Consider the following 13018-nt stretch of genomic DNA (forward strand, 5'->3'; position numbering starts at 1 on the left):
TAAGCCTAATAAACAGATAGAAGTTGCGAACACACACTTAGTGTGTCGAAAATGTAACTAAAAGTATTTCCTGAATAGTACAAATAGTGTTATTTTTGTAAAAATTAATATCAAGTTGTAAAATAATAAGTTAAAAGTTGAAAAAATGTCTTTGTGTGTCGAAAATATAACTAAAAATCTTTCCTTAATAGTATAAATAGTGTTATTTAGGTTAAAAATAGGTATAAAATTGTAAAATAATAAGTTAAAAAGTTGTAAAAATATCTTTGTGAGTCCAAAATTTAATAAAAAATGTTGCCTGAATAGTATAAATAGTGTTATTTTGGTAAAAAATTAACATAAAATTGTAAAATAATAAATTAAAAAGTTGTAAAAATTTCTTTGCGAGTCCAAAATTTAATAAAAAATGTTTCCTGAATAGTATAAATAGTGTTATTTTTGTAAAAATAAGGATAAGCTGTGAAAATGTTTGACATAAAGTCAAAGTTTGGTAAAAAATAAACTCAAAATTAAGTTAAATAGCACACAGTAACATACATTTACTACCTAAATCAATAATCAAAGGGTCCTAGGTTCGTTACCCCGTGATAAAAACAAATAGTGAAAACTGTAGGCCCCGTCCCTGATAGCTCTCCCTTCTTCATAGTACAGATAAAAAAAACCTGCGCTAAAGCGGCCTGTGCGTTGGGGCAACCCTGAGCGGAATATTAATTGGCGGCGGAAACCAGTTCTACAAGCGACGCATAGCTTCAGAGATTTGACCATTGCTGCGCATTCCAGACATCCTTTGTTGTCTGGATCAATCCCTCCCCTGCCCTACAGTATTGCATACCTTTCCCCTGTTCTTGCGTACTGGTTAACCTTGAAAAAAAACCGGTTCTGAAAACCTACCGACGCGTTCTCTGATTGGTGAATCAGATTCCTTCTTTGTTCTGACGTTGTGACGTCATTTGACCTTGAACGCACACTCCCCAAATTCCTTTCTCCTGTACCTGCGCGGAGTTCACCCTTGTCTGTCTGGCATCAGACTCAGCTCACACATTATGCATAGTTCGTCTCCGCTCAATATATTACATACCATATAACATACATTATTACATAGTACTAATTAATAATATTGCATATCGCGGGTTCGAGTACCGGGACCGTCTTCTTTCGTACCATTACCACCGTTCATAGCGGTTCATAAACCATAGAAAACTTATTTTCAATATTATAAACATTGATTATTATAGTTTCATACATTACATACTTTGCAGTAATGAATATAAAACCATATGCATAGCGTTTAGTACCTCTAATTACCTTCTATATACATATTTTTCATAAAATAAATAATTATATATTCATAAAAAGTTATAAACATGCAAATACATCAATGTAAAGTATTCTAAGTACGTGCAAATAAATTCTAAGTACGCGCAAATTAATTAAAACCCGTGCAAATTAGTTATAAATACGTGCAAATTAAAGACCACCCATGCAGCGATTGAGCTTAACTATTATTCCTACTACTCATTATAACTAGTACTACCTCTGTACTAATACGTATGTTCATAATTTCTGGGAAAAAATCTACATATCCAGACCAGGACTGTCTATATTTCAGTAAAAAAACACTTAACAGGGTGACGTTTCATCCGGGTTTTCCTCAGACTTAAAACCAAACTAAAATCATTGTTAAGTGTTTTGTACATAAATATAAACTGCCTTGTTCAGCATGTGTAGTGTTTTCCGTCATGGAAACGAGGTTTAATCGTGAAATCATAATTTCTACATGTATTTCAAGTTTAATTTTGTATGTAGATAACATGCAGAGTTGGATACACTTCTTGCAGTTCGTGAACCTCCCTGCTAACACTAGCGTCGACCGAGCTTTTAAAAGGCGAGATCTTGATCTAGCAGCTCAGTTGGCTTCCGCCTACGGGCGAGAGAATACACTCCACTTTGAGAGAGAGATTGATACCCACTCTGCCTCCATGGAGATAAATGCATCTACTCTGTGTAAACCCCATCTTACCTACGCCGGGAAAATTCACATTTATTTTATATTAACCGATGGTACCGTATTGTCTCTCCATCCCACCAGCCTCATCCATACCAAAACCTTGCTTGCCCCTATACTCACTTTCCTGATGTACGCTATTAGTCCCCATTACCGTGGTCCTCTTGCTTCGAGCCTTAAATAGTGATATCTTAGTTTCGCATTCTGTTGTTATTTCTAGCCTATCTATATCCTCTGATCCAGTGGTTCCCAATGTGAGCGCCATGGCTGGCTTACAGGAGAGCCGCGAATTGTTCCAATATTTTCACTGAAATGACACTTACTTGTTAGCCTACACATGATTTCATCAATCAAATAAGTGCCAATTAAGTAATTTTTTTTGTACCTATATAAAATGTATCTGAATTTGAAATATGTGTTTATTTTATAACTTAAAGCTCCATTCCTATAGGCCTACGTGTTCCAGAATAACGCGGGTGTTATAATATGAGCGTGACGCTCACACATGAATTTAATTATTTTTTGTCATCTTTTTACATTAATTACATCAAAAATAATTTATACATATCTACAATTTATAAGTTAAAATTTATCTTATTTATTTATTTACTCAGAGTTTCAGATACAGTATTATTTGGCCATGTAACATTGTTATTCGTACAGATAGAAATTCTGAGGAAAAGATGTCATATTTACTAGTATATCTATAATCATTTTCATATGTACTTGGAAATTAATGTGAATGAAGGTTTCACCAACAAATATCAATAAAAATGTATGTTCAAAGTGTATAAACAGAGCATATAATTTGTGTGAAAAGAGAAAATCACGCTGTTTCATGCAACATTTTTATTCGTACAGGCAAGAGTATCAATCTTCCTCGCATACAGCACCACCGCTATTCGGGCGATTTCGTGCAGTTTGCAACTTCGTAACAAGTTTGAACACGCAGGTGCGCTCCCCGTCAAGCGGAATGCTGGTGTAGGTATTGTTGTAGGCCTATCGTCTATCTATCAGCGTGTTCGAAATGGGCAAGTTGAAGGAACTTAGTTCCGATCTGAAGGATGTTATTATAAATTTGGCCTTTACAGGTTATTCGTTAAGAAAAATTGGACAAACACTCCACAGTTCAATACATAGTAAACAAATTTAGAGAGGAAGGTTCAACACAGAATTTAAGCCGAAGAATACGCATCAAATATTAGAACTCTCAGTCAATTTGCTCTGAATATACTTTTTTCTTTTATATTATTAAGTGTACGAATAGAAACGTTGTACAAAAAATGGGATGTTTCTCTTTCAGTTTCATTTAATTTATTATTGTCATTGGTTATACGGAATTTGGGTAAGATTTTAAGTTCCTGATGATATTAGTTATTGAATTGTAAAGAAACAATTTCAAAAGAGTGTACTTCCTTTCAGATATTAAAGCATTTTCTTTGAAATTCCGTGTGTACCAATAAGAATGTTACATACTGTATATAATAACAAAATGAAATTCTTATATTTTAATATTACTCTTTACCTGTTATTAAAGACTAATTATGAAGAAAAACATAAAAATTTTTATAATTGTATTTCTAATTTACTTTTATATATTAACTAATTTGAAAAACTTAGTAATAATTTCAATAATTTATTACTTGTTGCCGAGAAACATGCGCATTCTACTTTGTAGTTTCATCCCGCCCAATATATTGAGGAAAAAGAACAAGCAAAAATTGGCTCATCTTCATACGGAGATTAACCGGTGTTGCTTTCATTACTACTTTCCAATATCTCGTCAGCAAACATTATCTTCTGGGCCCTGAGAATCAAACATCATATCCAGATCAGGTCTTCTCTTTTCTGATTACTGGGTTCAACAAGCAATTCTTGGAACTGCTGTTCTTCACTCGTAACGAATATCAGGTTTCAAAGTTCATTTGTAACGATTGGTAAATTTTGATAAATTTTAATACTTCTTTGATTAATTTTCAACAACCCTCCTATATGTATTTTTTAAAGGTTTTCATTTTTGTGGAGGTATAATTTTTCTTGGATTCAAAGCAACGCAGTTTCTGCCGGGCGAAAAAGAACGCAGAGCAAGTTGAAGCTTGCCTTTTTCCTTTTGTCTCAACAATGCGTTTCTTACACTCGGCGGTGCGCTTGGTGTAATCAGTAAATTCAGCTTCAATTATGTTTCTTTCTGTGTGTCTTTTGGAAGGGGGTAATTGTTGTAGCAAAAAAATAACTTCCGGTTAGGCCTAATCTTTTGTTCGGGGTTGAAGATTACGCAAACGCGCTAGTATAAATACAGGGAGATTCGCCGGCTATTGGCATTACGTTTTTTATTCTTACGGTAATCACTTCGCACTTCGGATCCAGGCTGTGAGAATACGGGCATTGTGTGTGGGAAGTGGCTGGTCAGCCCTTCCTTCAACCATGTCCGGTGTTTTCTGGAAGCCACCCTTGGCGACTAGTGCTGGTCAGTACTAAGGGGGATCTCTGTGTGTTTGTAAATATATATATATATATATAACTTAAATATTTAAAACCATTAATGATTTATAAATTTTTGTTGGAGTTAGTGTGGCTTCATTTTAATTCATGATAATCAAACAGGAGTTTTCAAAGATCTACAATCTTCTCGTCATGTTCGATTTCTTTCATATTTTAAATCATTCGGAACTATCCTGGTCAGGAGGTTCTGTGAATAAATTTAAAAAAATAGTTGCATTAATCCAAGAGCACGCTCCTGGTCAGGAGGTGCAAGTTAATAATCTTTAGGAAGTTTCCTGGTCAGGAGGTTCAGTAAATAAATTTGAAATATTTTGTTACCTAAACTGAGAGCGCGCTTCTGGTTAGAACTTTACGAAAATAAGATACATGTCGGTTTGGAATCTGAATATTTGAGTCAATGGGTAAAAGTGAATGGTTTCAGTTATTGGATGTTGTGGTACAAATTATTGGGTCAGTTATAAGTTATGGGTTGTATATATATTTTTTGAGAATTATATAAGTGTATTCTGTGGATCTGCTTTTAAGATATGAGTAGCCGGCGGCGTTTGAAAAGGGTAGATATGGTTTTCCCCTGTTGAAAAAGTGTAGAGATTGGTTCCCCTGTTAGTTGTTATGAATGTTTTGAGGCTGGCTCTGAAGTGGGTAGTATACCTCCCGAATTCCGTAGTAATATAACGTCAGTGTTAACTTTAGTGCTATGCACTAGTCAAGGTTCCCCTTCATACATTTGACGAAAGTCGAATCTGAGGAAGAAGGAAAACAGGGAGGGTCATGTGGGTTGGTTCTTGCGTGGCTTACTCTGTTACTTATCTCTGACGTAACAGAGTGAGTCACGAGATTGGCAGTCTTCACAATTTCTTGTGTGTCAGCTTCTACTGCCTCGTAGAGCTCCGCCACAGTAAATAGTCCCTAACGAACCTACCCAATTTATGTGAAAGAAAGAGCGAAGTGATTTTTAAAAAGTATAAAAGATTACAGATCTTAATATGAGATCATTGAAGGTACTCATTCGCTGTTTATTGTTCACGACTGACGGGAGGGCAGTTGGGGTGGGGTGGGTACCTGAGGGGAAACTAAGACAATCGCTTGCAAGGGTGGAAGGACGAAAATTTGTTTGTTGTGAAGCAGTTGACCATCTGGCGCGCAGGCGAGCGAAGAAAGCAAACATGAATTATTGTTCTTTTAACACGTAACGAATTTTTCATGGATAGTAAAATCGTAATTTGATGACAAAAAATTCTCAAACAATTATGAAATGGAAGATAGTAAACACAGCCGCGCTTTCATCTGTCTTGAATCTTGGATATTTCATTATGTGGGAGAAGCGGGGAGGGGTAAAGGCACCTTCTCTCTCTCTCTCTCTCTCTCTCTCTCTCTCTCTCTCTCTCTTCTTAATCTTCCATAAAGAGCAATGAAGGGAAAACCGACAACTGTTCCTATTTTGTACCTACAGTTACTAAATATAAATTACAATTTTTGAAACTATAATTGGCTTATGCAGAATTTTGTTGCGAGGAGTTTCAAGTTTGTTTAGATTTTAGCATTTATAGTAAAAATAACAATACATTGTTTTAATTATAACATTTATTAACAATGGTAATCTAATAATATGAACTGTTTATTTTTTCGCTGGATGTGACACTAATTAGTTTAAAACAGAGCACGAATTAAACATTTCTTCAGTTTGCCCAGTCAGTGATCACAACAGGTTCATTGAATGAACAGTGTTCCATAAGATATACACATATCATTCTGATCATGCACAATGAACAACACGTATGCTAAAATTGTAGTTTTACAACTATGCTTTTACAACGAACAACGCTCACACTGGAAGAGTAAAGTTGTGCTTTTCTGAATGGAAGACTAAAATTGGTAAACAATGTAAATGCCACAACACCGTTTTCCAAGTTAAACTGTGAAATGTGCCATGCATTATAATGTGGTAAACGTGAAAAGTGGTTGGTAGCCCTCTAAGTATAGTTCAAAGAGCTTGTAAAGAGATAACTCGTGTGAACGTTCTTACGGGCTGATGTGCGGAACGATGCGATTTCCCAACACTTTCGCTTTTGGCACTTACAACGTTTACCACTTTTAATCCTCAATTAGTAGTCTTTCTGTGGAAAGGATTTTTTTTACCACCAGAAGGGAAAAAATGGTAACATAATTAAGCGCATGCGCGGCTTTGTTCGTGAGTAGTCTGTACAATGGCGCCGTTTACTGTTCGTCAGAAAGTTGAGTGCTGCTTTTGGTTTGCAGAATTGAAGTCTCCTGTAATGGTACAAAGAAGATTCCGGCAACAATATGGACAGGAAGCACCAGAACGTCATTACATTGTTAAATGGCATAAACAATTGCTGGGAACAGGGTATTTGTTGATGAAGAAAGTTAGTGGTCGGAAGCGTGTGAGCGTGGATAAAGTGGTTGCAGTTCAGGAAGCTTTCCAGAGAAGCCCGCATAAATCTGTGAGATGTGCTAGTTCTCAACTTAAAATTTCACGTTCTACTGTGCATGATATCGTACATAAAAGGTTAAGGCTTAGAGCCTACAAGTTACAGCTTGTTCAATAACTAAAGTGCAGTGATAAACCCGCTAGGTTTGATTATGCTAGTGAAGTGCTATCACGCATTGATGATGACAATGAATTCCTGACACGCGTAACATTTTCAGATGAGGCTACCTTCCACATTTCCGGAAAAGTGCATAGGAATAAGTGTAGAATATGGGTTGAGCAGAATCCCCATGCAGTTGTTGAACATGAACGCGACAGCCCCAAGTTGAATGTGTGGTGTGGTTTGACACGAGATTCCGTAATTGGGCCCTTTTTCTTTGAGGAATCTACAGTTACAGGTGCAAGTTACCTGCAAATGTTGCAACAGTATGCTGTACCTCGTATACCTCATGGGTACATGTTTCAGCAGGATGGGGCCCCCCACATTATGCCCGTTGTGTTACTAACTTCCTTAATAACAATTTCGCTGGTAATTGGGATGGGGAGGCGTGGACCCATTAAATGGCCACCACGGTCAACAGACTTGCCTCCTTTTGACTTTTTCCTTTGGGGTTATGTAAAGACTATGGTTTACCAAACACCTGTGCAAGACCTCAATGATCTTCGTGAAAGAATTATCGATGTATGTGGCTCCGTCACTCATCAAATGTTGAAGAATACTTGGATGGAGGTTGAGTTTTGTTTGTCGAGCTACCAAAGGAGCACACATTGAGATCTACTAAGGTGAATTTTTTTTCTTGTTCTTTGGTGAAAAAAAAATTCTATGATGTTCTCATCCAAATAAACGTTACGAGGGTCACTATTTATATTTTGAGCCTAACAATGAAAAAACAGGAATTCGGCATTGAAAACTGCTTTATTGTTTTTTGAAGCATTCTCCTTTATGGTCAATACACTTTTACATTCGTTCGAACCATTTGTCAAACCAGTTTTTCCAATGTTCTTTAGACACCTACATAATATGCTTTTTGAATGCATCAACGGCGTCTTCCGCCGACGAAAATCGTTGTCCACGCAATTTATTCTTGACATTCGGGAACAAGAAGTCATTGTTTGCCAAATCAGGACTGTACGGCGGTTGACCCATCAATTCGATTTTTTGACTGTTCATAAAGTCGGTTGTTAGACGAGATGTGTGACAACTGGCATTGTCTTGATGAAGAATGATCTGACGGCGTTTGTTTGTTTTCCGTATTTGACCAAAGACCTCTGGCAAACAAATTGTTGTGTACCATTCAGAGTTGACCGTTCTACGTTCCTCTAAAGGCACAGTTGCCATATAACCAGTTTTCCCGAAAAAACAGGCGACCATTTGTTTCGATGTGCTTCGAGCTCGAACAACTTTTGTTGGATTGGGTTCATCTTGAAACACCCATACAGTCGATTGCTGTTTAAGTTCCGGCTCATATGCATATATCCATGATTTGTCACCTGTTACAATCTTATATACGTCTTTTGAAGCACCACGATTGTATTTATTGAGCATTTGTTCGCACCAATTGACGCGAGCGTCTTTTTGAGTTTTTGTCAAATTGTGTGGGATCCAACGAGAACATACCTTTCTCACAGCTAAATGGTCATGTAATATTTTATATATGCTGGTGGAATTAATTCCTATGGTTGCCTCAATCTCACAGTATGTCACATGACGATCTTGCAGTATTAGGTTTTGCACAGCATCAATGTTTTCTTGAACAACAACTGATTTTGGACGACCTTCGCGAATCTCGTCGGTGAGCGAATGGCGGCCACGATTAAATTCGTTATACCAGCGTTTCACAGTGGCAAAGGATGGGGCTTCATCGCCAAATGTGGAAGTAAGTTGATCGATGCACTCTTGTCTTGATAATCCACGTCGAAAATCGTAAAAAATCATCGCACGAAAATGTTCACGAGTTAATTCCATTTTATTGTTGTCGCGCAATCTCCAAGGCAACATAAACAACACAAATGAAGCTATTGACAAAACATTTGAAGTACGTTATGGTCAATAATGCCAGACGATTCCGTGCAAACGTCAAATCGCGCGTAACTTCAATCAGTGTTGTCAAGGCTCAAAATATAAATAGTGACCTTCTTATTTGACGTTTCTGTCGTTAACGATTGTTGAGTTATTTAAATTCTTTATTGGTATATTTTTTCTCGGACACACTATATTTACATTATTTAATTTTTTGTGCAACTGTGCCTAAATTTTTTGTAACGCCATTGCACGCGTAGGCGGCGTTGCGTTCACTGAAATATTATGTTAAAAAAAATATTAATTTTCATCAGTACATGTATGATTATTTGTTTGCTTGATCATTCAGTTAGTTTATCAACGTCAAAACTCACCTCTCCTCCGCCTCTCAGTACATTTTCACAGCAACAAATCGGACGGGAAACCTCGGTCCTGTACGTCATAAGACGGAAACACCAATGTGCGTGCGGGCTTCGCGGAGGAACCTGACGTTTTGACAGTAGCACAGGTCGAGACAACTGGGCATTGTAAGGAGATGGAGACGGCACATGCGCAAGAGAACTCTTGCAAGGACAGATCCATCCAACAAAAATGTGCAATAATGTCACAATTAGTTCTCTTCGATCATCGTTGCGTCGCCCACCCTCTACTGCGGTGTTAATATTGATACGCACAGGAGCGCCGACTTGTCAAAATTACAAAATTATTGGGGGGGGGGGGGCTGATCACTGAAATAAATTAATGAATGACTCACTCTCTTCCTTTTTTAAGTTTTGGCCTCAGTGTTCGGAATCTCTTAAAAGCTAGGGGTGTGCGGGATCCCGAGCAGTCGGAAAATACCGAATGCTCATTTAAAAATGTCATAATTTTTCGACGTTTTCTGCATTGTCAATTTCTGGAACTTATCGTAAATTCTTAGTTTTTAATCCAGAAATCACTTAAAGTGAAAATGATGTGTAGAATTCGAGATGACGGGAAAATGAAAATTTTCCCCGTCCCGATCCCGTCCCGCACACCCCTAATAAAAACCCATGAATTCCTCAAAAATATCAATTTTTTTATTCACAGTTCGAATGCAGAATATTAATTGTCCACGGATGGATATGTCACAAGTTTCGTCAACCATAATAGCAAAATATTCCCGACTTTTAATATCTGCTACCACGGAGCGCAAAACAGATCTCCCTAATAGATGAATGATCTCGTTCTGAATGTCATGTGAGAGCTATTTGTAGCCCGAACGTCCCATTCACTACCCTAGTTCATGCACATCGTCTTTTGAAACTGTTTTAGTAAAACTTTTAACAATACTTATAATTACATACTTAGTATATAGTAATAAGTCACGTGTTTTTCTGTCTCTGGTCATAGCCCCTCCCCCCCAAGTTGATGGTTTAGCAGTCTCAGCCCCCCAAAGTTGATGGTCTAGAAAATTTTAAATGTGTATTTAAAGTTAAAGTTCATGTGGCACAATTCAGAGTAAACTTTACAAGAGAAGCAAAATAATACATTAGATCCTCTTAAGCAAAATTATTTGGTGGGCTCTGCCCCCACATCGTTAATATTGGGGGGGGGGCTCGAGCCCCCCAAGCCTCAAGGAGTCGGCGCCTATGGCTACACATCCTATTAAAATATAATATCAGCGCAAAAGAGAACTATATACCTTGAATTGGATTAACACAGAAACTTTTGTGACTGATAAATGAAAAGGAAAGATTATATTTTGTATCCCGAGCGAACCGCAAAAACCGTGACAATATGTCTGCTCCAGTTTTCGATTTATAACCACTTACAAACCGGAAAATTAAAAACAAATTCTCGTAGTATACATCCTAAGACGGTAGTTATTAGTTTTTCCTTTTTATTTGCTTGGAAAGCTGCTGTCCATCGTTTATGAAACTTTCCATTTTTGTAGCCGAAATAAAACGGAGGCTACGAGGAAACTTGGTTCAGCCATAAATTCAACAGAACGGGCCATTCCCTCCCCCAGATAAAGAAGAAACAAAATAAAACTTGCAAAGTTTTTCCCAATAAATCGGAAAGTATTGTTTTTCATTTCCGCCATAAGAAAACAAACGTTATTCAAATATTCGGTTTCCTTTTCGCACCAAGAATATTTTCAGTAGGAAGTTACGACTTGGAAACGTCGCACAGCAAACTGGATTCTGAGACGCCGATCGTAACTCAAGGGACGCCCGCGGAGAAGAACACATACGCACAGAAGATTTGTAGCCCTCCGCGTCTCCCCTACCGCGAGGTGCTAATGCTTATGAGATGCACTGGATTCGCACTACAACGCATATATCAAAAGTGAAATATGGCTCGACGAAAGGCCGAAGTTCCAAAGACCTGTCATGCAACGCCTACTGTTCTCATTCCTGTTTCTATATTTGCAGACGACACAGTTTATCTAGTGTGTGCTTGTAATTTGGGGTGAAGCCTTCCTACAATTCAATTATATTGATTTTGCAATGTTTAGTCCTACATCTAGTATCAGGAATTGTTTTGTTTTTGTTTCTTGATTTTTTTTTGTTATTTTTAGCGTCGATGATGACTAAACGCAAAAGCATGAAAATTGGCGGCTGGGCAGAATTTCGCTGGTGCCACATATGGGGAAAAGCAAAGCGAGAGCGGGACAAGAGTCGCTGGTTCCCGCGCACTGTGTGGCGACGTCAACCGGGCTGCGTTGCCTAGTTCGAGAGACAGACAGGCCTCTCTCCGGGGCATACAGTTGCGATCCCTGACCTTTCGAGCAAAGTGTGTATCACATGGATTACAAAGACCAACTCTACGACGACATCTTTCATTCTCTTAAACCTCCAAACACACAGGGTTGTGCACCGACGTGGCAACAGCGCAAACGTCTGCCACCCGGTAATTTCATGGCCGTGCGTTTAGTGGCGGTTAGATAGAACTGATGAATGGAAACTCTTAAAGTTCAGCAATGCATCAAACAAGGACCTCGATCTCTTGAGGCACTCGGACACTTAAGAGCTATTGATATCTCCTTGCATACCTACATTTCTGTTACCAGTTTTTGTAAAGTTACTTCTTAAAAGTAACCGATTTACGCATCATGTTACTTTCAAAGCTGGATTTAAAAATGTGTCCCCCTAGGTCAATGTAAAATTGTCTCCTATTCGATACAATTTTCTGTGAATGTGTTGTGGATTTTGCGAACGTGTGTTATTAAAGATTGATTAATTGATTTTTAAATTATGTGCACATCAGCACGTAGGGTTTTGTGCCCATCACAAAATATGGTTCGAAACAAATTCTTAACTTAAAGATCTAAAGTTCTAAAGTTTGCACTCCTTGCCAACAATCACTGTACTGACTCCGAAGGTAAAATCTCCATAATTAGTTTAAAAGTTGAGGCTGTAAAGGCTGTACGTACGAACTAACACATGACATCACAACCTCAGAGAGCATTATAGTGACTTTGGGTCCAGGTTCAATAGCCTCGTGGCCTCCAAGACTGCAGTTACAGTGGTGTACTAAGTGTAAGTGAGTAACACCTTACACCCTGATTATTAGAGAAACATTTCAGTGTTGATTTAATTAATTTTGCAATGTTTTTACATTCTCTTAGGGGTATGGCTTACTACGTCACGGAAACATTACCAGTTCAATACAGTTGAAAGGCAAGTAATGATATTTTGGCTCTTTTTTATAAGTAACACCCATCCTACGTAGAGTGCCATAAAATGTAGTAGTCATTGGTATTGCGAGAGCAGGTGCCTGCTTTCTCGTTTCCCTCTGTGTTAGAAATTTTTACCAACTGTGTTTCTTGATGTCTACATTACGAGTACATGGATTGTACAACATTTTTAAGGAATAAAACAACTGCTCTCTTTTATATAACTTCCTGCCTACTTTCAGACCACGGAAGGTGAGACTAGCTCGAGAAGACGAATCCACACGTGATAGGGGAAGTAGGTAGAAAAATGCACAAAACAATGCTCTAGGTTTCAGAGCAATGTTTTGCTTTTATGCGTTCTGTCTATTTATTTCTTATCGCTCGCGTGATTGTGTTTGT

This window comes from Lepisma saccharinum, chromosome 8 (assembly GCF_977018435.1).
Source record: "Lepisma saccharinum chromosome 8, izLepSacc3.1, whole genome shotgun sequence".
Taxonomy (NCBI): Eukaryota; Metazoa; Arthropoda; class Insecta; order Zygentoma; family Lepismatidae; genus Lepisma; species Lepisma saccharinum.